Raw genomic sequence first — 27,529 nt, 5'->3', positions numbered from 1 at the left:
AGGAAAAGGGCACAGACAGTCTGAAGCAAGACACTGATTTAAAGGAAGATACAAAAAAATGTAAAATGACACCAATTTTTATCATCTTTTTGCTCATGGATTTATCATTATAGATTTTTAGGTTTATTTCTTTTACTATTTATTTATCTGTCAAATGGTGAATTCAAGACCTTAAAGACATCAGACAAACAGTTGTGCTTCTCCTTAGAAACTTGGGATAAAACTAAAAAACATGAAGCTGGTGTTTAAAATTCACCATCAGGAGATTGATTTCTGACGTTGCCGAACCTGTGATGGGTATAGGATGGAGCTCCATGTGTGAATGCTGAGAACTAACGTTGAGGCTTCAGGCCTTGGACTTTGTGCTCTGCCCCCACCAGTCCGGTGCCCTCCCCAGGCCCAGCAGCCCACCTCCTGGGTCATGTCCCACCCAAAAGCCCATCCCACCCAGCTGGCCAGAGGCCCTGAGCCATACGGGTCAGGGATGAGTGTTGCCGCAGAACTGACTTAGCCCAGTGTATCTGACCTGGACAACTGTGGGGCTCCAGGGTCCCCTGGGGATTACGCCAAAGACACCTCTGTGACTCTGCCCCTTTGCTGAGCTTCCTTCCCTGCTCTGCCTAGGACAGTGCAAGGTCTTTCTCAGAGAACTCTTCTTAAAAATCACTCTCACATGAATACTTGTCTCGGCATCTATTTCCAAGAAATGGAACCTAAGGAAAGATGATTAATTTTTAATCCCTCTCTCCCTCCTTTCTCTTCTCTTCTCTTTTCTTTGACAAAGTCTTGCTCTTGTCACCTAGGCTGGAATGCAGTGGCATGATCTTGGCTCACTACAACCTCTGCCTCCCAGGTTCAAGCAGTCCTCCTGCCTCAGCCTCCCAGGTAGCTGGAACTACAGATGCCCACCACCTTGCCTGACTAATGTTTTATATTTTTAGTTGAGACGGGGTTTCACCATGTTGACCAGTCTGGTCTCGAACCCCTGACCTCGGGTGATCGACCCACCTCGGTCTCTAAAAGTCCTGAGATTACAGGCGTAGGCTATCATGGACAGCTAATTTTCTTTTCTTGTATTAATAACAATTATATAGGATACAAAAAGGATACACTTAAATAAAAAATACACAAGATACTCAATTTTATATTATTCAAATTTTTGGAGTAATAGTAACAATAAAGTTGTAGAGTAATACTAATAATTAGCATAATTATTATTTTGATTTATTTTGCTACGAACTTTCTTCTTATGTTAGAAAAAACGAGAAGCATCCATGTAGTCTGCATGTTCTAAAGGGCATGCATCACATTTGAAAGCTGGATGTATATTACCAATCCATGTCTGTTGAATATTTGGGTTCTTTCTCATACAGATTAAAATACTTAATCCTGGAAAGAACTTTCTAACACTTATCTCTTTGCACACTGTCACTTTTTTTTTTTTAAACAGACCTTTGTAGAAATGAAATTTCCAGGTCAAATGTAAGTCTGTTTGACACATAATACTGCTTTTGTTTGTAATAAATGTACTGATTATCTCCAAAGCAGTGAAAATAAAGTCCCAATTTTTTATATAGTTGTGTGACTGCCCAGGGGTTTCATTCATTCATTCATTCATTCATTCATTCATTTTTGAGACAGAGTCTTGCTCTGTTGCCCAGGCTGGAGTGCAGTGGTGCAACCTCAGCTCACTGCAACCTCTGCCTCCTGGGTTCAAGCAATTCTCCTGCCTCAGCCTCCTGAGTAGTGAAGACTACAGGCACCCACCACCACGCCTGGCTAATTTTTGTATTTTTTAGTAGAGATGGGCTTCACCATATTGGCCAGGCTGGGTATTACTATTTTAAAACATGTATATAATCTACTAGGCCTAAAATTCCTTATTGTATTACTATGCATGTCTTCAATTATAAATTAAATTGAACATCTTTAATAAACTTCTTTACCAATTTATCATTCCTTTTATAAACTGGTCAGCTACATCAGTGTTATCCCTTACCATTTCCCTGTTACATTTTTCAAAACATTTTTTCTTAATGATATGCTAGTTTCTACCATATAGTAACTTTATTAAAGTGCATCTCTCATATGTCGAATTGATCATGATCCCATGGCCGGAAGGAAAGATGGGCAGGGTCTGCCAATTCACGCCCTGCCCTCTGACCTCACCAGCCCATGCACCTGCTGGAAAACTCCCTGGACATCAGAAGATGCAGGAGCTCAGGAAGGAGGATGTGGGCATGCAGAAGCATGAAGAGTGGACGTGGAGAGCAGACCAACCATGGTTGATGCAAACACTTGCAGAATTTTTACTTTGGTCTGAGGCTTAAGATTTTTGCAGAATTTTTACCTTAGTCTGAGGTCTGTCTTTATCTTTTCATTTATTTGTGGCATCTGTGATATATAGAGGTTATATAACATTTTAGGAAGCCCAAATGATTATTTTTCTTCTCCCATTTTTGAATTTTAAAATTCTACTAATGAGGTATTTGTCAGCATGATATTACATACATATGAATGTATGTAAGTTTCTACTACCTTGTTTTAAAAAACGAATTGATGTTTTTCTGAAAATTAGTTTGGTATATGGTGTAAACTGGTATAGTTTTCTTGAAAAATTTGGCCAATTTGTAGACTCATTTTTATTGAAAAAGCATTCCAACACACACAATTTGGTAACTTTTTGAGAGATTATTTTCCCCCTTAGCTTGTCTGTAACTAGTTGTCAGATACTAACCTGTCTGTTTGCATACCAGACTAAGCTGTTTTTAATTCTGTACTTTTTGATAGATGTTTTCTACATTGTAAAATCTCCTCCCCTTTTTAAAACTAAAATATCTCCCTTAAAAATTAAAATAGTTTTAGTCATTAAAAATGCTTTGAGATTTTGGCTGGAATAACTTTGAATGTGTAGGTGCCTTTGGGAAACTGTAGTGCTGGCACATATATGCGTATTCATTTACGCAGATCTTTCATGCCCTTCTATGTAATTTTACAAGTATTTAAGATTATTTTCTTAAAATAAATGAGAAAATGTCTTTATATGGTTTCTCTTGATATTTACATATTTTTGTTACATGAATACAAGTATTTTTACATTTCTCTCAGTGATTAGTCTCAGGATTTATAAAAGTTATTTATCATATACATTCATTTGTACCTATCCCAGTTAAGGATGTATTTTTGTTGCTTGTGAATTTTGAAGAAAGCATTCCTACTAGCTTCAGATAATTTTATAATGACTTCTATATCTTCTTTTATACTCTTTCAATCTCTTTCTTTCTCTCTACTCCCATACCTTGGAATAATTTGGTACTTTGGTATTATACTTATTTTTGCTATTAGGTCAGGTTGGTGCAAAAGGATTGTGGTTTTTGCCTTTAAAGTGTTGAATCAAACACCACATGTTCTCACTTGCAGGCGAGTGTTGAACAATGAGAACACAGGGACAGATGGAAGGGACCATCACACACTAGGGTCTGATGGGGGGACTAGGGGAGGGACAGCGGGGGGTGGGGAGGTTGGGGAGAGATAATATGGGGAGCAATGCCAAATATAGGTGATGGGGGATGTAGGCAGCCAATCACCTTGCCATGTATGTACCTGTGCAACAATCCTGTGTGATCTGCACATGTACCCCAGAATCTAAAGTACAAGGAAACAAAGGGTTGGCAAAGACCACAATGACTTCTGCTCCAACATAATAAAAGCATGTATATTTGGTACTTAGGTGTTCTGGTTTTGCTGTTTTCAGCTTTTGGAGTGCCAGCTTGACCCCTAGATTCAGGCGTGACCCCGTTTAATAGATGTTCCCTTTCTCCTGCTTCATTCCAGGTGCACTCTCAGCTGCCACAAAAGCAAGAGCAGCATCATTGTTTTAAAACAGAATTTTCAAAATAGTTAAAACACACAATGCATAATAAAGAATGAAATCTCGTCTCCCTCGTGGGCAATGTGTCCTAACTGTGTGGGTTCAGGCAGCTGGCTGCCTGGAGCCCGCGCGTCCGCTGCCTGGGTCTGTCCCCTTTCTTCCTTGGCTTCTGCGGTCATATCTGTATTCATCTGTGGTTCTGCTCTCGCTCCATTCCAGAACGCATGGACAGAAGCCCTTGCTTCTTTTTTTTTTTTTTTTCTTAATTCTTAGAAAAATTGGCTTTATTTATTTTTATTTTACTTTAGGTGCATACTATAGCTGGCATTTCTCCCCATGTTATCCCTCCCCACCCCTCACTGTCTGTCCCCTACCCCCCCCACCAACTGCCCCCAGTGTGTGATGCTTCCCAACCTGAGTCCACGTGTTCTCATTGTTCAATGCCTACCTATGAGTGAGAACATGCAGTGTTGGGCTTTCTGTTCTTGTGTCAGTTTGCTGAGAATGATGGTTTCCTGATTCACCCAAGTCCCTACAAAAGACTTGAACTCATCATTTTTTATGGCTGCATAGTATTCCATGGTGTATGTGTACCACATTTTCTTTGTACAGTCTATCATTGATGGGCATTTGGGTTGGTTACAGGTATTTGCTATTATACACAGGGCTGCAATGAACGTACATGTGCATGTGTCTTTACAGTAGAACAATTTATAGTTCTTTGGGTATATACCCAGCAATGGGATTGCTGGGTCAAATAGAATTTCAAGAATTACCTGAAAGTCTCCCTTCCTTTATGAAATTAGATGTCACTTGGGGTGGCATTAGAAAGGCCTGACGACCAGGAAATCAGGGCTGCTCTGTCCCGCCCCTCAAAGCAGCCACCCTCAGAGACCTAACATGTCCACGGTGTTCCAGTTGCCTGGACATGCCTGGTTCACCTCATCCAAGCCCTTTGCACTGGTCCAAGAGAAATTGAACTACACAAGACAAGCCAGTGAGGGAGAATTTACTCATATGATTGCAAAGGGGGAAAGGGACTGAAATCAACTCCAAAAAATTGCAAATGCAAGTTTCCTAAAGTAAACGCTCTTAGAGAGGGAGGCCAGGAATAAACCTGTGTAAGGCTGGGTCTAGCTGAGAAGGTGCGAAGGTCACGCTGGTCACTTGTCATTTCTTCTGCCTGGAATGCCCTCCGCCAAATCCTCTGGCAGGCCCATTCTTCCAGCCTCACAGCCAAGGAGGCATTTTCATGCAGGCTTCTGGGGCAACTCTACGCAGGCGGAACTGGTCTTCCTGCGTTTTCTTCCCTTCATTATGGAAACCACCTCGATGAGGCTAGGTTTTTGGTCCCGGATCTCTCTACAGACAGTAAACTCCTTGTGGAATAAGAACACTCACTTGTGTTTGTCATCCCAGCGGCTCTCCTGGTGAGTGTTACATTGTTAAATACCTGAAGCCTTGCCTTGAGATGTATTTGTTTCTCTGCTTTATGACACATCAGAGAGGCTTAAAAGAAATAACATAATATCAACTAGTGATTGTTTAAAAAGCCCTGAGTATTTCCCTTAGTGCCAATATTTCCAGTCTACCTTAACATGAGAACAGCACCTCCTGGTTCCACTTATAGCTCATTTGTGTTTAATTTGAAGAATGGCTGCCTCAGTGCAGTACTTAGTGTGATTTATGAATTGCACTCGGAGTACCTCAAGGCACGCACAGGTACGGCGGTAACTGGCAGAGTGTTGGAGGACGTGTCAGGATGCCTCCCTGCCTGGAACCATAGATCCCAGTTCGCAGAAGATCATTATTTTCCATGTTGTCCTCGTTTATTCTAGAAGCTCCTGTCTGAGGAGCAAGTGATTGGTAGAAAAAAAAAAAAAAAAAAAACACAGGGAATTTGAAACAGCTTAAGAAAGCTATGGCACCAGTAGAGCCAGAAATGTATTCTGATTGCACCTCAATCTGTGAGCTGGTGAAGCTTCTTTCTACCTAAAAATGTGACCACTACATCCTTAGACCTGTTTTCCAGCTTCTGTCCACTGTTGGGATTTTTTTTTCCCTATATCTACTCTACCTGGTTCTTCACTGTTACGTTCAATATATTAAAGACAGCAGAAAGTTAAAGACACACCACACACACACACACACACACACACACACCATCTTTCGTTGACCTTTTCACTCAACTTCCTAAGGCCCCTTTCTTTCTCTTCTCTGCCTTCACACCTCCATGGAGATAATAGCAGGCTTCCCTTCCCAGCGTTCTAAATGACCAACTCCTGATTTAATTTCTTGCCACCTGCAGTCTGCAGTCATCATCACTTGACCTCAGTTCTTGTCTTGGAGGTAAATTTCCCTAAACTGTAACTTGGACCACTGAGTGCTTCTGTTCTAAGTATTTTAGAGTCCCCCGACTTGGACTTGGAACTCAGAAGGCTCAATAATCTGTTCAGAGCTTTTTTCCTGAGAAAATACTCTGCGACATGGCCTTAATGGAGATGGGCTAGGAGCAGTCAGCAGAAGAAAGAAGGTGTGGGGACTTTGGGGAGGTTCCTGACCAAGGAGCACATCGGCTTTGCAGCCCAGAGTGTGGGGGTGAGAGAAGGGGAAGCATCTCTCAGCACATACGAGAGTGTGTGGGAGGGGGTGGAGGCAGGGATGGAGAGGAGAGCAGCGGGCAGAACATGGGCACTTGCCCATTTTGTACTGGATTTTGAGAACAGTGAGGAACCATTTTTTTTAAGTGCTGTCATAAATAAGATAATTAAATGTGATACTGTCTTGATTTTCTGATGGGGATGAAAGAAAAGAAGTCCCTCATATATGAGAAATAGTCACTTATTTCTAAGGAAATGCAGAGACCTTCTTTAAACAAAAATTTCAAGAATATCAAGATGGTGGAATTTTTACATACAGTATGGGGTTTTTCAAAATATTGACAAAGTGTGATCAAAATTATCCAAGTGACCTGCTGAAATATAAAAGAATAATGTTTAACAGTTGGAGAGGAAAAGATGGAGTTTGACTATCTATTAGAGAATGAAGTACTATATGAGGGAACGGTACTTCTCTGACTTATCTCCAGAAAGAACTTTTGAGAAAAACATCAACATGAAGCAAATTATTTCCAGAGGACTAAGATAGTTTTATAAGAAACCACTTTTAAAATCCATGCAAAACACTCATCTAAGCCCTTGCAGTCAACTTTTCCTAACAGAACTGCCAGTTAATTTTCGCACAAACCTCAACGTGTGTCACATTTTTATGCACCAGACATGCTACCCTGATTATTCTTATTAACAAACTTTTCATCAGAGGAGTTATTCTGGGGCTGTTGCATGCTTTCTAGACCACTGGCCATGATTTGTCATGAAAAGATTCCTTTAGAAATGGCAAAACAAATGTCCACATCCCAGTGAATGTCCTTTTCCCTGGAAAAGCAGCTTCTTGTCTTCAGCCTCTCCATGTATCCTTTCTTCTCCTGAGCAGAGACGTCAACTTTGATATTGAGAGGAATAATTACTGCTGTATTTTTTTGAAGTAGTATGATAATGAACAATGCCTCAAACTAAAAACTTTGTATTGTTAAATGATAGAAATAATGTCTTCAAGCAGGACAGCTCTGACCTTGCCCTGGTGTAGGTGTCCCGGAAGCAGGGAGATGGAGTGGGAGATGGTGGAGAGGGGAGAGAGGGTGGAACTGGAGCAAGAAGTGGTGAAGAGCTGCGGGAGGAGGGAAAAGGTGAAATTTTACCATAATCGGAATCAAAGTTTGTTTATACTATCTTTCAAAATGATATCAGTGTGGTAGTCATGTTATTACAATGCAAAATGCCTCTTCTGTGTTATAGTTTGAGAAAATACGTTCTATTTTTTCCAACCTAAAAAAAATGCACCCAGTTGGCCCTGTAAATAGAAAGGAAAATTAAAATCCTGATCATCTGTTGTGCTGCACGTAATTTTTAGTTACTCATATTTACTCAGTGACCACTGACATTTAAGGTTAAAGAAGTTGGTACCTGCCTGACCTTTTATGCTATATTTCTGAGATAAAATAAAATTTTGAATATACCAGTACCTATATTATATTTTCCAGTTAGATGTTTGAATGACAAATTATGCAGTGGCTTACATATATGTATAGACACACACACACTCCATATACATAGATATTTCGCATCTCTTTTTAATCATACTGCACTCTATATGAACTTAAATGTGCTGGCAGAGATAATAAAACGGGAGGGTTTGGTGGAGAGCCCTGTTAAAATTTAGCTTTGGAAGCACTTGGTTTCTTTAAATGTCGCAAGTGTGCCTGGAACGCATGGTACCGAGTGACAAAACATCCTGTGTTCATGGGCATCGGTGTGATTGAATGCAGCTTCTTGGCAGCACTTCCCAGAGTTGTTCCTTTTGGTTCTGGACCCATTGATTATAAATTGAGCGTCCCATATAATTAGAAAAGATTAGAAAACAGTAGTCTAAAAGAGTGCCTTAAGGCACTCTGTTCACTAGTTCCTTGCATGGAGGCACTGACATCTGTTGAGTGTGGGGTGTGGCTGAAGGGGACGCATGATCACCCAAAGCACAGACAGCAACCACAACCGCCGAAGGAACAGGAATAGAAAATTATGGATATTCAAAACAGCTGATGAGTTCACAGCTGTACCACTGCTGAATATTGAGTGGATGTGAAAAGACTAAATTTCTCTGAAATTGAAACTTGAGCGTTTTTTTTTTTGAGACGGAGCTTCGCTCTTGTTACCCAGGGTGGAGTGCAATGGCGCGATCTGGGCTCACCGCAACCTCCGCCTCCTGGGTTCAGGCAATTCTCCTGCCTCAGCCTCCCGAGTAGCTGGGATTTCAGGCACGTGCCACCATGCCCAGCTAATTTTTTGTATTTTTAGTAGAGACGGGGTTTCACCATGTTGACCAGGATGGTCTCGATCTCTTGACCTCGTGATCCACCCGCCTCGGCCTCCCAAAGTGCTGGGATTACAGGCGTGAGCCACCGCGCCAGGCCTGAGCAAATTACTTGTTGCTACTGGACTATTTTAAGAATTGTAGAACTCTCAGTGACCATGCATCTTTATAGGGGTGTAGTTAGAACATGTTTGCTTGTTTTATCACTGTGTTATTTTCAGTGCTGTGCATTTCATCTCTAGTTTCGTGTCTGGCTCATTGTGTTTATTTCATAAATACCTGTGGGAAAGAAAGAAAGAAAGGAAAGGGGAGGGAAAGAATAAAATAAGGGCGGAAGGAGATTCTGATAGAAAATACAGAGGACAGGACCTACAAAAAGAAAGAATTAGTATTAAAATTAAAATGAGACAGTCGATCTTGGCTAAGAATGTCACCACTTTTCTAGTGAAATAGGATTTAGTATTCATCTTTTGAGAAACACACTGTAAAGGACACTTGCATAAACAATCTTGTATGAAAAAAAAAACAGGAAAACTAACATAAAGAAACTAAATTACGTTTTCACACAAGAGGAACCAATTCTTGCTAAATGAAAGCTAAAAAAATGACACTTACAAAAAGAGAAAAGTATATTTGTTAGAATTTTGTAGGTCAGAGAATGCCACCCAACCTGGATTAAACTCAAAGTGAAATGTTTAGTGCAGGATGCTAAAGAAGGAAATTGGAGCTCTGTGTTAGAAAACGCTTGAGGTGTTGGCTTGCACGATGGTACCAGGTCCCGGCTTCTCTCTCTGTGTCTTAACTAGCCTTCCATGTCGGTCCCACTTTAAGTGAGATAGTGGCCTCCAGCTTGATCCACATTGTTGTAACGGACATGATTTTGTGATTTTTTATGACTGTGTAGTATTCCATGGAGTATATAGTCCACATTTTCTTTGTATTTATTTATTTATTTATTATACTTTAGGTTTTGGGTACATGTGCAGATCTTGAAAGTTTTTTATAGGTATACATGTGTCATGTTAATGGTTTGCTGCCTCCATCACCCCGTCATCTACTTTAGGTATTTCTCCTAATGCTATCCTTCCCTATCCTCCCAACCCCTGCTATCCCTCTCCTAGCCCCCCACCCTCTAGACCCCAGTGTGTGATGTTCCCCTCCCTGTGTCCATGTGTTCTCATTGCTCAACACCAACTTATGAGTGAGAACATGCAGTGTTTGGCTCTCTGTTCTTGTGACCGTTTGCTGAGAATGATGGTTTCCATTTTCATCCATATCCCTGCAAAGGACATGAACCCATCTTTTTAATGGCTGCATAATATTCCATATTGTATGTGTGCCACATTTTCTTTATCTGTTCTATCACTGAGGGGCATTTGGGTTGGTTCCAAGCCTTTGCTATTGTGAACAGTGCTCCAATAAACATACGTGTCCATGTGTATTTATAATAGAATAATTTATATTTCTTTGGGTATATACCCAGTAATGGGATTGCTGGGTCAAATGGAATTTCTATTTCTAGGTCCTTGAGGAATCCTCTTCGACAATGGTTGAATTAATTTACACTCACACCAACAGTGTAAAAGCGTTCCTATTTCTCCACATCCTCTCCAGTATCTGTTGTTTCCTGATTTTATATATATATATATATATATATATATATATATATATATATATATATATATATATATATTATTGCCCTTTAGGTTCTGGGGTACATGTGAAGAACATGCAGGATTGTTGCATAGGTACATACATGGCAGTGTGATTTGCTGCCTCCATCCCCATCACCTATATCTGGCATTTCTCCCTATGTTATCCCTCCCCAACTCCCTACCCACTGCTATCCTTCCCCTTAGTCCCCCACAACAGACTCCAGTGTGTGATGCTCCCCTCCCTGTATCCATGTGTTCTCATTGTTCAACACCCACCTATGAGTGAGAGCATGCAGTGTTTGATTTTCTGTTCTGTGTCAGTTTGCTGAGAATGGTTGTTTCCACACTCATCCATGTTCCTACAAAGAACATGAACTCATCGTTTTTTATGGCTGCATAGTATTCCATGGTGTATTTGTGCCACATTTTCCCTGTTGAGTCTATCATTGATGGGCATTTGGGTTGGTTCCAAGTCTTTGCTATTGTAAACAGTGCTCCAATAAACATATGTGTCCATGAGTATTTATAATAGGATGATTTATATTTCTTTGGGTATATACCCAGTAATGGGATTGCTGGGTCAAATGGAATTTCTATTTCTAGGTCCTTGAGGAATCGTCACACTGTCTTCCACAATGGTTGAACTAATTTACACTCCCACCAACAGTGTAAAATGGTTCCTATTTCTCCACATCCTCTCCGGAATCTCTCTCCAGATTTTTTAATGGTCACCATTCTAACTGGTGTGAGATGGTATCTCAATGTAGTTTTGATTTTAATTTCTCTAATGACCAGTGATGATGTGCACTTTTTCAGGTTTGTTTGTCTCATATATGTCTTCTTTTGAAAAGTGTCTGTTCATATCCTTAGCCCAATTTTAAATGGGTTTGTTTGTTTGTTTGTTTGTTTGTTTTTCTTTTAAATCTGTTTTAGTTCTTTGTAGACTCTGGATATTAGCTCTTTGTCAGATGAGTAGATTGAAAAAATTTTTTCCCATTCTATTGGTTGCCAGTTCACTCTAATGATTGTTTATTTTGCTGTGCAAAAGCTCTGGAGTTTAATTACATGCCATTTGTCTATTTTGGCTTTTGTTGCCATTGCTTTTGGTATTTTAGTCACGAAGTCCTTGCTTGTGCCTATGTCCTGGATGGTTTTGCCTAGGTTTTCTTCTAGGGTTTTTTATGGCATTAGGTCTTCTGTTCAAGTCTTTAATCCATCTGGGGTTAATTTTAGTGTAAGATATCAGGAAGGGGTCCAGTTTCTGCTTTCTGCACATGGCTAGCCAGTTTTCCCAACACCATTTATTAAGCAGGAAATCCTTTCCCCATTGTTTGTTTTTTTCAGGTTTCTCAAAGATCAGATGGTTGTACATGTGTGGTGGTGCCTCCGAGGCCTCTGTTCTGTTCCAGTGGTCTATGTCTCTGTTTTGTTACCAGTTCCATGCTGTTTTGATTACTGTAGCCTTGTAGTGTAGTTTGAAGTCAGGTAGTTTGATGCCTCCAGCTTTGTTCTTTTTGTTTAGAATTGACATGGCTATGTGGGCTCTCTTTTGGTTCCATATGAAGTTTAAGATGGTTTTTTCCAGTTCTGTGAAGAGGGTCATAGGCAGTTTGATGTGGATAGCATTGAATCTGTAAATTACTTTGGGCAGTATGACCATTTTCACTATACTGATTCTTCCTAACCATGAGCACGGAATGTTTCTCCATCTGTTTGTGTCCTCTCTTATTTCCTTGAGTGGTGGTTTGTAGTTCTCCTTGAAGAGGTCCTTTACATCCTTTGTTAGTTGTATTCCCAGGTATTTTATTCTCTTTGTAGCAATTGTGAATGGCAGTTCGTTCTTGATTTGGCTCTCTTTAAGTCTCTTATTGGTGTATAGGAATGCCTTGATTTTTGCACAGTGATTTTGTATCCTGAGACTTTGCTGAAGTTGCTTATCAGTTTCAGGAGAATTTGGGCTGAGACAATGTGGTCTTCTAAATATATAATCATGTCTTCTGCAAATAGAGACAATTTGACTTCCTCCTTTCCTAATTGAATACCCTTTATTGCTTTTGCTAGCCTGATTGCTCTGGCTAGAATTTCCAATACTATTTTGCATAGTAGTGGTAAGAGAGGGCATCCTTGTCTAGTGCCATATTTCAAAGGGAATGCTCCAGTTTTTGTCAATTCAGCATGAATTTGGCTGTGGGTTTCTCATAAGTAGCTTTTATTTTTTTGAGATACATTCCATCAAAACCTAGTTTATTGAGAGTTTTTAGCATAAAGTGCTGTTGAATTTTGTCAAAGGCCTTCTCTGCATCTATTGAGATAATCATGTGGTTTTTCCCTTTGGTTCTGTTTATGTGGTAGATTACGTTTATAGACTTGCGTATGTTGAACCAGCCTTGCATCCCTAGAATGATGCCTACTTGATTGCGATGCATAAGCTTTTTGATGTGCTGTTGCAATTGGTTTGCCAGTGTTTTATTGAAGATTTTTGCACCTAAGTTCATCATGGATATTGGCCTGAAGTTTTCTTTTCTTATTTAGTCTCTGGAGGCTTTTGGTATCAGGATGATGTTGGTCTCATAAAATTATTTGAGAGGGATTCCCTTTTTTTATATTGTTTGGAGTATTTTCTGAAGAAATGGTACCAACTCCTCTTTGTATGTCTGGTACAATTCGGCTGTGAACCCATCTGGATCTGGGCTTTTTTTGGTTGGTAGGCTATTAATTGCTGCCTCAACTTTAGCCCTTGTTATTGGTCTATCCAGGGTGATTTATTCCTGGTTTAGTCTTGGGAGGGTCCAAGTGTCCAGGAATTTGTCCATTTCTTCCAGGTTTACTGGTTTATGTGCATAGAGTGTTTAGTAGTAATCTCTGATGGTAGTGTATATTTCTGTGGAATCTGTGGGTATTTCCCCTTTATCGTTTTTTATTACATCTATTTGATTCTTCTCTCCTTTCTTTTTTATCAATCCTGCTAGTGGTCTATTTTGTTGATCTTTTCAAAAAACCAGCTCCTGGATTTATTGATTTTTTGAAGGATTTTTTTTGTATCTTTATCTCCTTCAGTTCTGCTTTGCTCTTAGTTATATTTTGTCTTCTGCTAACTTTTGAGTTTTCTTGATCTTGCTTCTTCAGCTCTTTCAGTATTGATGATAGGCTGTCAATTGTAGATCTTTCCTTCTCATGTGGGCATTTATTGCTATAAATTTTCCTCTAGACACTACTTTAAATGTGTCCCAGAGATTCTGGTATATTGTGTCCTCATTCTCGTTGGTTTTGAAGAACATCTTTATTTCTGCCTTCATTTCATTGTTTATCCAGTCAACATTAAAGAGCCAGTTGTTTAGTTTCCATGAAGTTGTCTGGTTCTGAGTTAGTTTCTGAATCCTGAGTTCTAATTTGATTGTCCTGTAGTCTGAGAGACTATTTGTTATGATTTCTGTTCTTTTACATTTGCTGAGGAGGTATTTACTTCCAATTATGTGGTCAATTTTAGAGTAGGTGTTATGTGGTGCTGAGAAGAATGTATATTCTGTGGATTTGGGGTGGAGAGTTCTGTAAATGTCTATTAGGTTTGCTTGGTCCAGATCTGAGTTTAAGTCCTGGATATCCTTGTTAATTTTCTGTCTTGTTAATCTGTCTAATATTGACACTGGAGTGTTAAAGTCTCCCACTATTATTGTGTGGGACTCTAAGTCTCTGTAAGTCATTAAGAACTTGCCTTATGTATCTGGGTGCTTCTGTACTGGCTGCATATATATTTAGTATTGTTAGCTCTTCTTGATGCATTGATCCTTTTACCATTATGTAATGTCCTTCTTTGTCTCTTTTGATCTTTGTTGGTTTACAGTCTATTTTATCAGAAACTAGGATTGAAACTCTTGCTTCTTTTTGCTCTCCATTTGCTTGGTAAATCTTCCTCCATCCCTTTATTTTGAGCTGATGTGTATCCTTGCATGTGAGATGGGTTTTCTGGATATAGCACACCAATGGGTCTTGATTTTTTATCCAGTTTTCCAGTCTGTGTCTGTTGATTGGGGCATTTACCCCAGTTACATTTAAGGTTAATATTATTATGTGTGAATTTGATCCTGCCATTTTGATGCTAGCTGGTTGTTTTGCTCATTAGTTGATGCAGTTTCTTCATTGTGTCGATGGTCTTTACCATTTGGTACATTTGTGGAGTGGCTGGTACTGGTTGTTCCTTTCTATGTTTAGTGCTTCTTTCAGGAGCTCTTGTAAAGCAGTCCTGGAGGTGACAAAATCTCTGAGAATTGTTTGTTAGTAAAGTGTTTTATTTCTCCTTTGCTTATGAAGCTTTTGGCTGGATATGAAATTCGAGGTTGAAAGTTCTTTTCTTTAAGGGTGAATATTGGCTCCCACTCTCTTCTGGCTTGTATGGTTTCTGCCAAGAGATCCACTGTGAGTCTGATGGGCTTCCCTTTGTGGGTAACCCGACCTTTCTCTCTGGCTGCGCTTAGTGTTTTTTTCCTTCATTTCAACTGTGGTGAATCTGACCATTATGTGCCTTGGGATTGCTCTTCTTGAAAAATAACTTTGTGGTGTTCTCTGTATTTCCTGGGCTTGAATATTTGCCTGCCTTGCTAGGTTGGGGAAGTTCTCCTGGATAATATCCTGAAGATTTATTTCCAGCTTGGAGTCATTCTCTCCATCACATTCAGGTACACTTATCCAACATAGATCAGGTCTTTTTACATAATCCCATAATTCTTGGAGGCTTTATTTCTTTTACTCTTTTTTCTCTAATCTTGCATTCTCATTTTATTTCATTGAGTTGATCTTCAATCTCAGACATCCTTTCTTCTGCTTGGTCAATTAGGCTATTGAGACTTGTGTATGCTTCGTGAAATTTTCGTGTTATGTTTTTCAGCTCCATCAGTTCATTTATCTTCTTCTGGAAGCTGTTTATTCTCATTAACATTTCTTCAAACCTTTTTTTAACTTCTTAGTTTTTTGCATTGGGTTAGAACATGTTCTTTTACCTCTGAGAATTTTATTACCCACCTTCTGAAGACTGTTTCTGTCAATTCATCAGACTTATTCTACATCCAGCCTTGCCTTGCTGGTGAGGTTTTGTGATCCCTTGGAGGAGGAGAGGCATTCTGGTTTTGGGTTTTTCCATCCTTTTTTGCACTGGTTTCTTCCCATCTTTGTGGATTTACCTACCTGTGGTCTTTGTAGTTGGTGAGTTTTGGATGAGGTCTCTGAGGGGACTTTCATTTTTCTTGATGATGAAGTTATTTCTTTGTTTTTTAGTTTTCTTTCTAACGGACAGGCCCCTCTGCTGTAGGACTGCTGAGGTCCACTCCAGGCCCTGCTTGCCTGGGGATCACCTGCAGTGGCTGCAGCACAGTAAGGGTTGCTGCCAGTTTCTTCTTCTGATATCTTTGTGTCAGAAGGATACCCACCAGATGTCAACCTGAGCTCTCCTTTATGAGGTGTCTCTTTGGATATATAGGGGTAGGGGAGCTGCTTGAGGAGACAGTATGTCCCTTATAGGAGCTCAAGTGCTGAGCTGTGAACTCTGTTGTTCTGTTCAGAGCTGCTGCGCAGGTACATTTACGTCTGCTGCAGTAGAACTCATAAATGCCTTTTTTTCCCAGGTGCTCTGTCTTGGGAAGGTGGGGCTTTATTTATAAGTTTCTGATGTGCTGCTGCCTTTTGACAGACATGCCCTGCTGGGCAACGAGTCAGCCTACTCACAGTCTGCCAGCAAATGTGTTACTGAGCTGCCATGGGCTCTGCTCAGCTGCTGTGTGACCTTCCTTGGGGTTTTGTTTGTAGTTATATAGATAGAACTGCCTTGGTAATGGCAGATTGTCTCTGTAATGGCAGATTGCCTCGGTAATGGTGGACTGCCTTGGTGATGGCGGACTGCCTCATTAATGGCAGACTGCCTTGGAAATGGTGGATGCCCTTCCTCCCACAGAGCTGGTTCATCCCAGGCCCAGCTGTGCTTGCTGTGAAACTCTCAATCCAGAGCATTTCAGACTGCTGGTCTTTGTGGGGGTGGGACCTGCCAAGCCAGATCACCTGGCTCCCTGTTTCTGCCCTTTTTTTTCAGTTGAATGGGTAAATCTGTCTCCCAGGTGTTCCAGGTGCCAATTGAAATGGTTCCCAGACTTGTGTGAGTTTATGTGTGCAGACCTACTGTACCAGCTGAAACAACTGTGCTGGAGACTTGTGGCACTTTTCTGCCCAGGAATCTCCTGGTCTGTGGGCAATAACAGTTTGTTTGGAAATGCAGTGATCACTTACCCTCTGCATTCTTGCTGGGAACTGCTCTCCAGAGCTGCTCCTATTTGGCCATCTTGGATCTATTGCTGTCTCCTGATTTTTTAATGATCACCATTCCTAACTGTTATGAGGTGGTATTTCAATGTGGTTTTGATTTGCATTTCTATAATAACCAGTGATGATGAGCTTTGTTTCATGTTTGTTAGCTGCGTAAATGTCTTCTTTTGAAAAGTGTCTGTTTATATCCCTTGCCCATTTTTTGATTGATTATTTTTCTTGTAAATTTGTTTATGGTCCCTGTAGATTCTGGATATGAGCTTTTTGTCTGATGAGTAGAATGCAAAAAAATTTTTCCCGTTCTATTGGTTGCTGGTTTACTCTATTGATCATTTTTTTTTTTTTTTTTTTTTTTGCTGTGCAGAAGCTCTTAAGTTTAATTAGATCCCACTTATCTATTTTGGCTTTTCTTGCCATTGCTTTTGATGTTTTAGTCATGAAGTCCTTTCCTATGCCTCTATCCTGGATGGTATTGCCTAGGTTTTCTTCTAGAGATTTTATGGTGTTAGGACTCATGTTTAAATCTTTAATCCAGCTAGAATTTTTGTATGAGGTGTAAGGAAGGAATTCAGTTTCAGCTTTCTGCATATGGCTAGCCAGTCTTCCCAACACCATTTATTAAATAGGGAATCCTTTTCCCATTGCTTGTTTTTGTCAGGTGTGTCAAAGATCAGATAGTTGTAGTTGTGTGATGTTCCTTCTGAGGCCTCTATTCTGTTCCATTGGTCTATATCTCTGTTTCCGTACCAGTACCATGCTGTTTTGATTATGGTAGCCTTGTAACATAGTTTTAATTCAGGTAGTGTGATGCCTCTAGCTTTGTTTTGTTGTTGTTGTTGTTTTTTTGTTTGTTTGTTTTTTGCTTAGAATTGTCTTGGCAATTCAGGCTCTTTTTTGGTTCCATATAAGGTGTTTTATTTTTCCAATTCTGTGATGAAAGTCACTGGTTCCTTGATGGGGATAGCATTGAATCTATAAATTACTTTGGGCAGTGTGTCCATTTTCACAATATTGATTCTTCCTAACCATGAGCATGGAATGTTTTTTCATCTGTTTCTGTCCTCTCTTATTTCCTTGAGCAGTCGCTTGTAGTTCTCCCTGAAGAAGTCCTTCGCATTCCTTGTTAGTTGTATTTCTAGGTATTTTATTCTCTCCATAGTAATTGTGAATGGGAATTCACTCATAATTTGATGCTCTGTTATTCTGTTATTGGTGTATAGGAATGCTTGCAATTTTTGCAATAGATATCACAAAATCTTTATCCAATGCACTACTGATGGGCATCTAGGTTGATTTCATGTCTTTGCTATTGTGAATAATGCTGTAATGAACATACATATACATGTGTCTTTACAGTAGAATGATTTATATTTGTTTGCATATAATTCCAACAATGAGATTACTGGGTTGAATGGTAGGTCTACCTTATGTTCTTTGAGAAATTGCCAAACTGCTTTCACAATGGCTGAACTACTGCACCTTCCTACCAGTAGCATGTAAGTGTTCCATTTTTCTGCAACTTTACCAGCATATATATATATGTGTGTGTGTGTGTGTGTGTGTATGTATATATATGTGTATGTATGTATGTGTGTGTCTCTGTGTGTGTGTATATATATATATAGTCTCCAGGCTCTTTAATAATCATTTGGACTGGTGTGAGATGGTGTCTCATTGTGGTTTTGATTTGCCTTTTCCTAATGATTAGTGATACTGAGCATTTTTTTTTTTCATATGCTTGTTGGCCACCTGTGTGTCCTCTTTTGAGAAGCATCTGTTCATTTCCTTTTAATGATGTTGTTTGTTGCTTGTTGATTTGTTTAAGTCCCTTACAGATTCTGGATGTTAGACCTTTGTCAAATGCATAGTTTGCAAATACATTCTCCCATCCTTTATTTGATTGTCCATTTACTCTTTTGCTAGTTTATTTTGCAGTGCAGAAGGTTTTAGTCAAATTAGGTTCCACTAGTCAAATTTTAGTTTTGTCTTGGTTGCTTTTGGAATTTTTGCCATTAAGTCTTTGTCAGGGCCTAGGTCCAGAATGGTATTTCCTATGTTTCCTTCTAGGGTTTTTAGAGTTTAGGTTTTCCATTTAAGTCTTTCATTCACCTTGTATTGATTTTTTTATGTGATGAAAGGTGAGAATTTAGTCTCAGTCTTCTGCATATGGCTACCCATTTATCCTAGCACCATTTATTGAATAGGGCAATTCTTTTCCCATTGCTTGTTTTTGTTGGCTTGGTAAAATATCAGATAGTTATAATGTGTCATTATTTCTGGGTTCACTAACCTGTTGTTCCATTGGTCTGTGTGTCTGTTTTCATACCAGAACCATGCCATTTTAATTATTATAGCTTGGTTGTATAGTTTAAAGGTTGGTTGTGTGATGCTTCCAGCTTTGTTATTTTTGCTTAGGATTGACTTAGCTGTTAAGTATCTTGTTGGTTCCCAATAAATTTAGAATAGCTTTTTTTTTTTTACCCTGTGAAAAATGTCATTGATAGTTTGGTAGGCATATCATTGAATCTGAATTGCTTTAGGTAGTATGGATATTTATTTTAACAATATTGATTCTTCCTGTCCATGAGCATGGAATGTTTTTCTGTTAGTTTGTGTCATCTCTGATTTTTTTCAGCAGTGTTTTGTAATTCTCATGGTAGAGCTATTTCACCTTTCTGGTTAACTAGCTGTATTCCTAATTATTTTATTCTTTTTGTGGCCATTGTGAATGTGTTGTGCTCTCATATTTGGCTCTCAGCTTGGATGTGATAGAATATTCTTATTAGTTTGAACAGTATGTATTTGTCTTGTTTGTCCAAAATAACCAAATATTGGATATTGCAAGTGATGCACTTTCGTATTTTCCCACAGACCTCACCTGAAGTGTTTCTTCCTAGAATTCTCTGAAGACTCCCATGTAATCATGGATTTCTTTTCATTACTGTGCCTCAGCCTCTGTTGAGTTACACATGAAGTGAAGAGAAATAGCACCTTAAGACACGTTTTTAGGGTGCGTTTTTCTCTGGCAGAACAGATCTGTTGGCTACTAGTAAATTCCATTACTTAGGCAGGTCTGGAAAATAAAGAATATTGAAATAAGAAAGTTAGACTTAAATTCCATAAACAGCATAGCGAGAACCAAAATGGCATCTCTTCAAAAATTACACAGTGGTAACTCTAAAAATCGACCTCATGAACTACGTTGGGAGCATTGCTATACAATCAACATTTATCTTATACAGGATCGTAAATAAGTACATTCTGGAACATGGTACATTCTGGCTTACAGCTAGAATACCAGCATTCAACAACGCAACACAAACTTCCCCACGTCGGAGTGAGGAAAACGGTTTATTCCCAAATCCAGGGTGCCAGGCTGTGAGCAAAGACTTTGGTGGTAGATCCAAGGTAGATGCACAGTTAAAATCGTGTAGGCGAGATGGCTTTAGCATTTAGCCAGTGCAAACCAGGTGCCAGACATTTAAATGTATTATTTTGTAAGCTCTGTGGAAATACAGTGCTCTCAGCATTAGACATGAGGGTGTGGGTAAAAGTTGCCCAGAGCCAGGCAGCTACATAAACGCAGACCTAAAATTTATACTTTTTTGTCTATAATTTACTGCTTTAAACCACATATTTTGTTGCATATATCTGTTACAGGAAAGATCAATGAAAAACAGCATCATAATTTAGATCCTCCTCATATATGAAAAACAGTGGCAGTACAGATTTGTAACTTCTTCACATTACTGCACATAACATTAATCGAATATTTACTGAGCACCAAGCGTTCATCTGAACATATAAAGTTGTATTTCATTTTCAATGAACTCTTACATGAATCCCCAGAGAGAGCTTTCTCATTATTACCTTTTCTGGGTGGTGATTCTGAGGTCCCAAGAAGTTAAAAAAAATAATTTGTGGAGCAAGGAGTGAGAACCTGGTGGTCTGACTTCACGACCGGAAGTCCTAACCATTCATTTCAGTGCTGGCTGATCTCAGTTGGCATCAGAAACCTCCAATAACAGTCTCTCCTTCTCAACACTTGGAAACTCCAGGTATGGGGTCTGGGAGGAGCAGGGAGAGTTTCATGTCAGAAATTAGAAATGCATAGAATGTTTCAAATGCAGACGTCATGTTAAGTTAAACATGGTCGTTTCCCTATTAACGTTGAGCAAGTGGAGGCCCCGTATCTCCTGCTATCAGTACTCAGATCTAATATTAGAAATTACTAGTAATTAGAAGCGGGCACTGTTCTCTCTGCTTCCTTCCACGCTGCCACACACAGGTGCACTATCCAGGCTTCAGTAGTCTGCCAACAATATTGCCTTAAAAACATTAAGATTTAAGAAGTGCCTTTTAAATGAAGTACTAGCTCAACTATTTTTATCTTATTTATTACCATTTCACTTAAATAATTTCTATTTTCTTGGAATTTTAATTCATAATCTGAATTATGTGTATCTCAGTCTTTTAGGATTAATTGCCAAATCTATGCATGCTTGAAGGTTGAGGCAAAAGGGAACATGTGTTAAGAAAAAAAAAAAAACCATGATGGACTATTTTCAAAAATTGTTTTTGTATGTTGAAGGAAACCAGATAGAGCAGAATTGTGTAAAAGAACATATTCTAGATTGGATTCAGGCTCAAATCAAAGACAGACTCAAGCAACATCTTACGAATGTTGATGCCTCAAAGGCCACATTGCTGTATTTTAAATGCTCTCTAAATATAAGTGTCTTGTCTAAAAGCAGAAGACTACCAACCACCAATTTACATCTCATTGCCAATTAAAAAAAGAGATATCTGTGGTGGTCAACAGAGAATCAGCAGGATACAGGATGAATGCGGAGATGCCACGTTAGAGTGATTTTTCATTTATTCAGTTACTTGACAGTGTCTTTTCTTCACCTGCCATTTTAATCTCAAATATTATAAAATATTATAGCCAAATTCATATTTTAAAAATAAACCTGGTTTATTTTTAGAACAAAGACAGACGAAAAAAAAAATAGTCCTAAATGGGTGTTTTTTAACCCCTTAGTGAATCGAATTGGTGTTGCTTAACAGAGAAGATGGTGGAGCAGATGAGTTGTCAGGGCTCATCTGTGGTTGTTAAAATCCATTTTTGGAAGCAAATGAGATGTTTGTTTATTTTTTTTCTGTCTTACACATCTACACAATGGCCATTTTATTAGTATTTTTATGATTTAATCCATGTACAAATGTTGGCTATTCTATTTCTCAGGAATCTCCTACCACTGCTGGGTAAGCTGCACTGACCCGGCTATGAAGTAGGATGTCTTTCCTATAATTGTTGAGAACTTTAATTCAGGAGCATGACTGAGGAGGGTGCAGTCTTTGGTGCTGTCACTGTTTGGGTTAAAATCCAGGCCCCATTGTGTCTTAGGATCATAAAGAAGATCTTTAATCATTTCCGAGTGAGAGTTTCCCCATTTAAAGAGTCAGGTTCCCTTGAGAATAAAAATGTTATCATTTGTTTGATGAACTGATAGCAAGATGTGCTCTACTTAACGGATGATCCTCCCTTCCTTTCTCCTTTCTTCGTTATGTCAGTTTGAATTTTCTCTAAGAGCAAAACCTAGGACTCTGAGTCTCTGTGTGACGTGAGGTTCTCAGGACCCCATGAAGCCAGATGACTTTTCCGAGTGGCACAGGACTGTGGAGATGGGTTTGAATCATAGCATCTCAGGCAACCAAGCCCTCTGGTGCTGTCTAGGGTAATTGGCTTTCTACGTCTCACCTGGTCTCACGCTCCAAAGCTTAGCAAAGGGCTGCATGGGCTAATGGTCATTTAACCCAGTATAGGGGCCTTTTGGTACCTAAGAGATTCTGGACTGAAGTAGCTTTCAACACAAGCTCTGAGACCATTTACAGAACATCAGCCTTAAGAGCAAAGGTTTCCACCAAAGCTTTGCACCCTGGTAACTATGCTAACATGCCCCTTTATGAAAGCCAGTGTTGAATGCCTCATGATTCCTCTAGATTAACAGGCATGAGCTGGTGCAGTCTTCTAGGAGCAGCAGAATGGGCCAGGCTAGGAGTCATAGTCAACAAAGCTATGGAAACATGTTCTTGTCTTTTCTACATCGTTTAAAAAATTCTCCTGAAAGAAAATAGAAGGCATTTAAAACCTGGAGAGATTCCTTGTTGCCTGAAAGTTATAGAAATATCCACTTCTAATAATTCAGTGCCCAGAATTGACTTCAGAATTTCTAATCAGTTAAAACTTGAGGACTTCCATTTCATTATTGCATATTTTACCACCTGTGAGCCTAACGTAGTCATCTTTACAAACATAAATTTTCAATGCTGTCAGTATGAGATTCGCTCAAGGGCTGGAGGAGACCTCGGTGATTTTAGTTTTAATGGCATCATATCCTTCTAGTCTCCCTGCCAACCCACAATCCCTTGCAAAGATTCTTCTTTTCATGTTATAGGAAGAGAGAATTGTGTTTAAGATCTCTGCAGTTATAGCTTTATTTAAATATCTTATTAACATTCCAATACATTACCTACATTCCATTCCACTAGGTCCTTCTGAATTTGCAAAAGCCTTTGCCCTTCTCTTGATAGAGTTGTAATGGATATTAAAAACCAATGGTGAAAAAAGAAATGTAAGAATAAGTAAAATAATTATAAAGGAAACAATTATGTCAGGTAGAAAAAAACAAAAATTAAAATGTTCAAGGGAACTGCCTCCTCTCATCCAGTGAAGATATTTGGTCTATGTAAAACAGCACTTAAAATTTTAATGCCAGTGTTATTTTAATCACGAGTTCAAAATTAATAAAAAAAATGTATGATTGAGTCCATTCTTCCCTTTGTAATTGCTTCTCTTACAAAGTAGCAGAGTCCATTAAATGATCCTGCTGAGAGAATTTTCCAAGACAGAATGCTACACGCGTTTATATTTGAATTGCGAACCAAAGCTTTAGTTACAGAAGTAGAGGAAGATGAGCTTGACTTTTCCAAATACTGGACCACTATGTTGAATCAAAGAAAACGTCTGTTTTGTAAGAAGGAATGCGTGCTTGAGTACACAAATATGAATCAGGCAACTGATGTATTCCATGTGCCTTTCACTATCTTCTAATACATGTGAAGACACAGAGAACCAAATCCTAAGACAATCCCTCAAAAATACCTGCAAGTAAACAAATCATCTTACACACTTGCATCTTAAACACATCAATGAGACAGAAAATTAACAGGGATATCCAGGACTTGAACTCAGATACGAAACAAGTAAACTTAATAAACATTTATAGAACTCTCCACTTTAAACACACAGATATACACTCTTATCAGTACCACATCACACCTACTCACAGGTTTAAATGAAATATTGGTTGGCCATCATTAAGCACAATTGATGGTAAGGAAGGTTTTCAATACCCATTTTTAGACTGCATTCTAGCCTGGGCAATTAAGCAACACTCCTGTTCTCTCTCCCTCCTCCTCTTCCTCTTTTTCCTCCTCTTCATTCTTCCTTCCTTCCTTCCTTCCTTCCTTCCTTCCTTCCTTCCTTCCTTCCTTCCTTCCTTCCTTCCTTTCTTCCTTCCTTCCTTCCCTCTCTCTCTCTCTCTTAAAAAAAAAAGGCGCTGAGTGATTTGGCTCCTGCTGACCTTTTCCGTTCTTCTCTTCTACTTTTCCTCCTTGCTTTGCCAGTTCCTGCAGTCCTCTGAGCTATTTCCACTTCTCAGACTTTTGCCGATACCTTTTCCTAGAAAGTTCCTTCCATCATTATTCAAAGGGTTGGCTCTAAAAAAAAATCATCTTACACACTTGCTTATAACCATATTGTTCACTAGTCATACTGATTAATTGTAGCACTTCTCATCCAATCTGTGGAAACTTTTAAGCTCTTTTAACTTCGTATTGAGCCACGTTTTATTCATGGTCAAGTTCCATGTGTGGAAGTATGTCACAGAAGCAGACATAAGGTATTCACTTTGGAGAAATGATGTCACCGATATAAGAATGTCTTCTTTGGGCTGGCTGATGCCTTGTGTCAGAGCCTCCACATTTACAAATAAAGCATCACCAGGTGGATGACCTACCAGAGACAAGGCATGCCTGCAGTTTCCACTAAAGTTTGGAGGCTGAATAATTGACACTCTTCTGAGTGCAGGCTTCGGGCTGGCTGCAGTCTGTTCATGACAGGAGCTCCCTGGAGCAGAAGGCCAAGTGAAAAGCAGCACAAGCCTGGGAAACTGCAAGCCCACATGTTTGTACAACTCTTAGCTGGGTTTTACGGAGAACCAGGGAAAGCAACGCCATTTGCATGAACATTTTAATTTTCTATTTTTTTTTTTTCCTATTTACTAACAACACTTATGGTTTAACCTTGGTTACATTGTTCTGACCAGAGCGGCAGATGAACAAAGCCACAACACTGACTTGACAGTGCAGGAGTCAGAATGTAGTTCCAGCTGGAACAGCCACTGCGCGGCTCCCTCCCAGCCTCTGAGTAGGAGGCTCGGGCACCGAGGGTCTTGGGCCAGCCTGGCTGGAGGACACTTGGACTTTGATTTCCTCTTTTGTCAATGGGCATCATGATATTTTCCACCAAATGCAATTCTTATTTATATAATGCCTAACGTTAAGTGTATTTCAACTCTCTACAAAATTTCATGTGGGTTGGGGAGATGAATTTGCTGATGACTTATGACAGGTTAACTCTGTGACTCAATAGCTGTGGACTGAATTGATTTGACACTCATTTATTGAAGTTTATGAAGGAGGTCAGTGTTGATAGACTTAATGCTACTTTTTGCAGGTGTGACCATCTGGTTCTCACATTTGACCCAGTTCTTTGTAATCTGAAGTTGTCTTTGGTTTAAAAAAAAAAAAAAGTCTTTTCAAAAATCATTTTATAAGAATCCAACTATAGCGCTTTTTTGCCTCTAAGATAAAAATATGTACATCATAAAACTTTTAGCATTTGTTGAGAAAAATAGCTCGAGCAGTGCTTTCTAAATTTAAATTGGTGGACCATGTGAAAATACATATAATCAGGAATCTTGGCAACTAATATTAACTAGAAAATGAGATAACCAAAATTCATGTGTTTTCATTTTTTTCGATTCAAATTAAAGAGACAAAGATAAAATACTCGTCTGCAGAAGTATGAGTCATAGTAGAGCTATATTGTGCAAAAATATACAGTAAAAAATAGCTGTACATGCACAGTTTATTTTCAATACCTACAAAGAATGTGAAATGTAGGTGTTTCTAAGCCCAGTAGCACAAAACTAAAATGACTTAGAGCATATTTATGGTTTTGCTATGGATAGACAGAAATTTACAATTCTGATCCTTAAATAAGATTAAGTGTTCAAATTCTATATGTAATAAAAATAAAACTGTGGTGTCTTTTTAAAGTTTTATTTTTTAATTGACCTACATAATAATTGCATGTATTTATGGGGTATACTCTGTAGTTTTGATGCTTATATACATTGTGTTATGATTAAATCAAGGTAATCAGCATATGCATCATCTCAAACATTTATCTTTTATTTTTGGTAAGGACATTCAGAAACCTCTCTTCTAGCTATTTGGAGATATACAATACATTATTATGTATAGTCACCTTGCTGTGCAGTAGAACAGCACAGCTATTTCTTCCTATCTAACCGTAACTTTGCACCCACCAAGAAACCTCTCTCCCCTTCCTCATCCCTACTATAACGTCTTTTTGAAAGGTACAGCCTAGCTGTTTGTGCCATTGTGATTTAAAATAATTGGTGTTTAGTGGGCTATAATTTTGGACTGAGTCTTACATAACTAGAGGCGAGAGTGGAAACAGTGGAGAAATAAAGCCAGAGTTTATTTTATTGTCATTTGTATGTCTTTTATACAAAGAGCTTTTCTTAAGTCTTGATTTTCATTTCCTAGCTGGGTATCTGGTATACGTCACTCCATATTCCTGACCCTGAACATGTAAACTAAACATGGAACCGTCATTGTGAAGCATGTCATACTGGCCTGTGTGAGAAGCTGTATGCTCCTGATTTCTCAAATATTAATTGTCGTGATTAAGGATGGTTATCAAACAGTAAGCATTTATGGTGTGCCCAGACAGGTGCATACACTCCATCGCAGGAGTCTTCCTGACCAACGCCATATTACACTTGAATACACTGAGGACATTTGATTAAGTACAGGATCACCGATCAAAGTAAAACAATAACAGCAAAAGACTAGATTTGAAATAAGATCTAATTGACCCTCAGAACTGGCACTTTTATTATTCTGTTGGCTATTATTTTTAATTCTCTGTTATACGTGATCTGTTTCTAAAAGACTGGCCTCTGGGATTATGTTGCCTCCATGCTAAACATCCTAAACCTCAGATAAGGCGACGATCAGTTATTCACAAATCTAACAGTGAGCATTCTTGGATGGGGGAAAGACAGATGACTACAGAGAAGACAGTGCTCTAGACACAGATCTCTTTTTCATAAGTGGTTGTCAACCAAGTGCGAACCTGTGTGTTTTGTGCAGGGGAGTTTGTTTTTGCTTTCACGATGCTGGTCTTCCGTAAGACGGCATTCTCTTATCATGCTTAGCCATTGTGCCTCACCACATAATGCCTTTCAGTCTTCTTTTCTTTCTTGTGGAGACATACTTGCTGGGTTGGACACAAAGCACCACTACCGTGTGGGATTGGAAGCAATACCTGCACTCACCCCTGAAAGCACAGGCAGCACCGGAAATTGAGAGTGTATCTTAACAAGTTGGC

General features: G+C 39.1%; 1 protein-coding gene across 3 annotated transcripts in view; it reads left to right on the top strand.

The window, feature by feature from the left end:
- Window positions 1–27,529, top strand: part of CSMD1 (CUB and Sushi multiple domains 1) — a 2,142,320-nt gene that overhangs the window by 207,673 nt on the left and 1,907,118 nt on the right. The window lies entirely within an intron of this gene.

Source organism: Callithrix jacchus, chromosome 13 (assembly GCF_049354715.1).
Source record: "Callithrix jacchus isolate 240 chromosome 13, calJac240_pri, whole genome shotgun sequence".
In the NCBI taxonomy this organism is placed as follows: domain Eukaryota; kingdom Metazoa; phylum Chordata; class Mammalia; order Primates; family Cebidae; genus Callithrix; species Callithrix jacchus.
The sequence above is the reverse complement of the archived record's forward strand: the minus strand, read 5'-3'. Positions and strand labels throughout refer to the sequence as shown.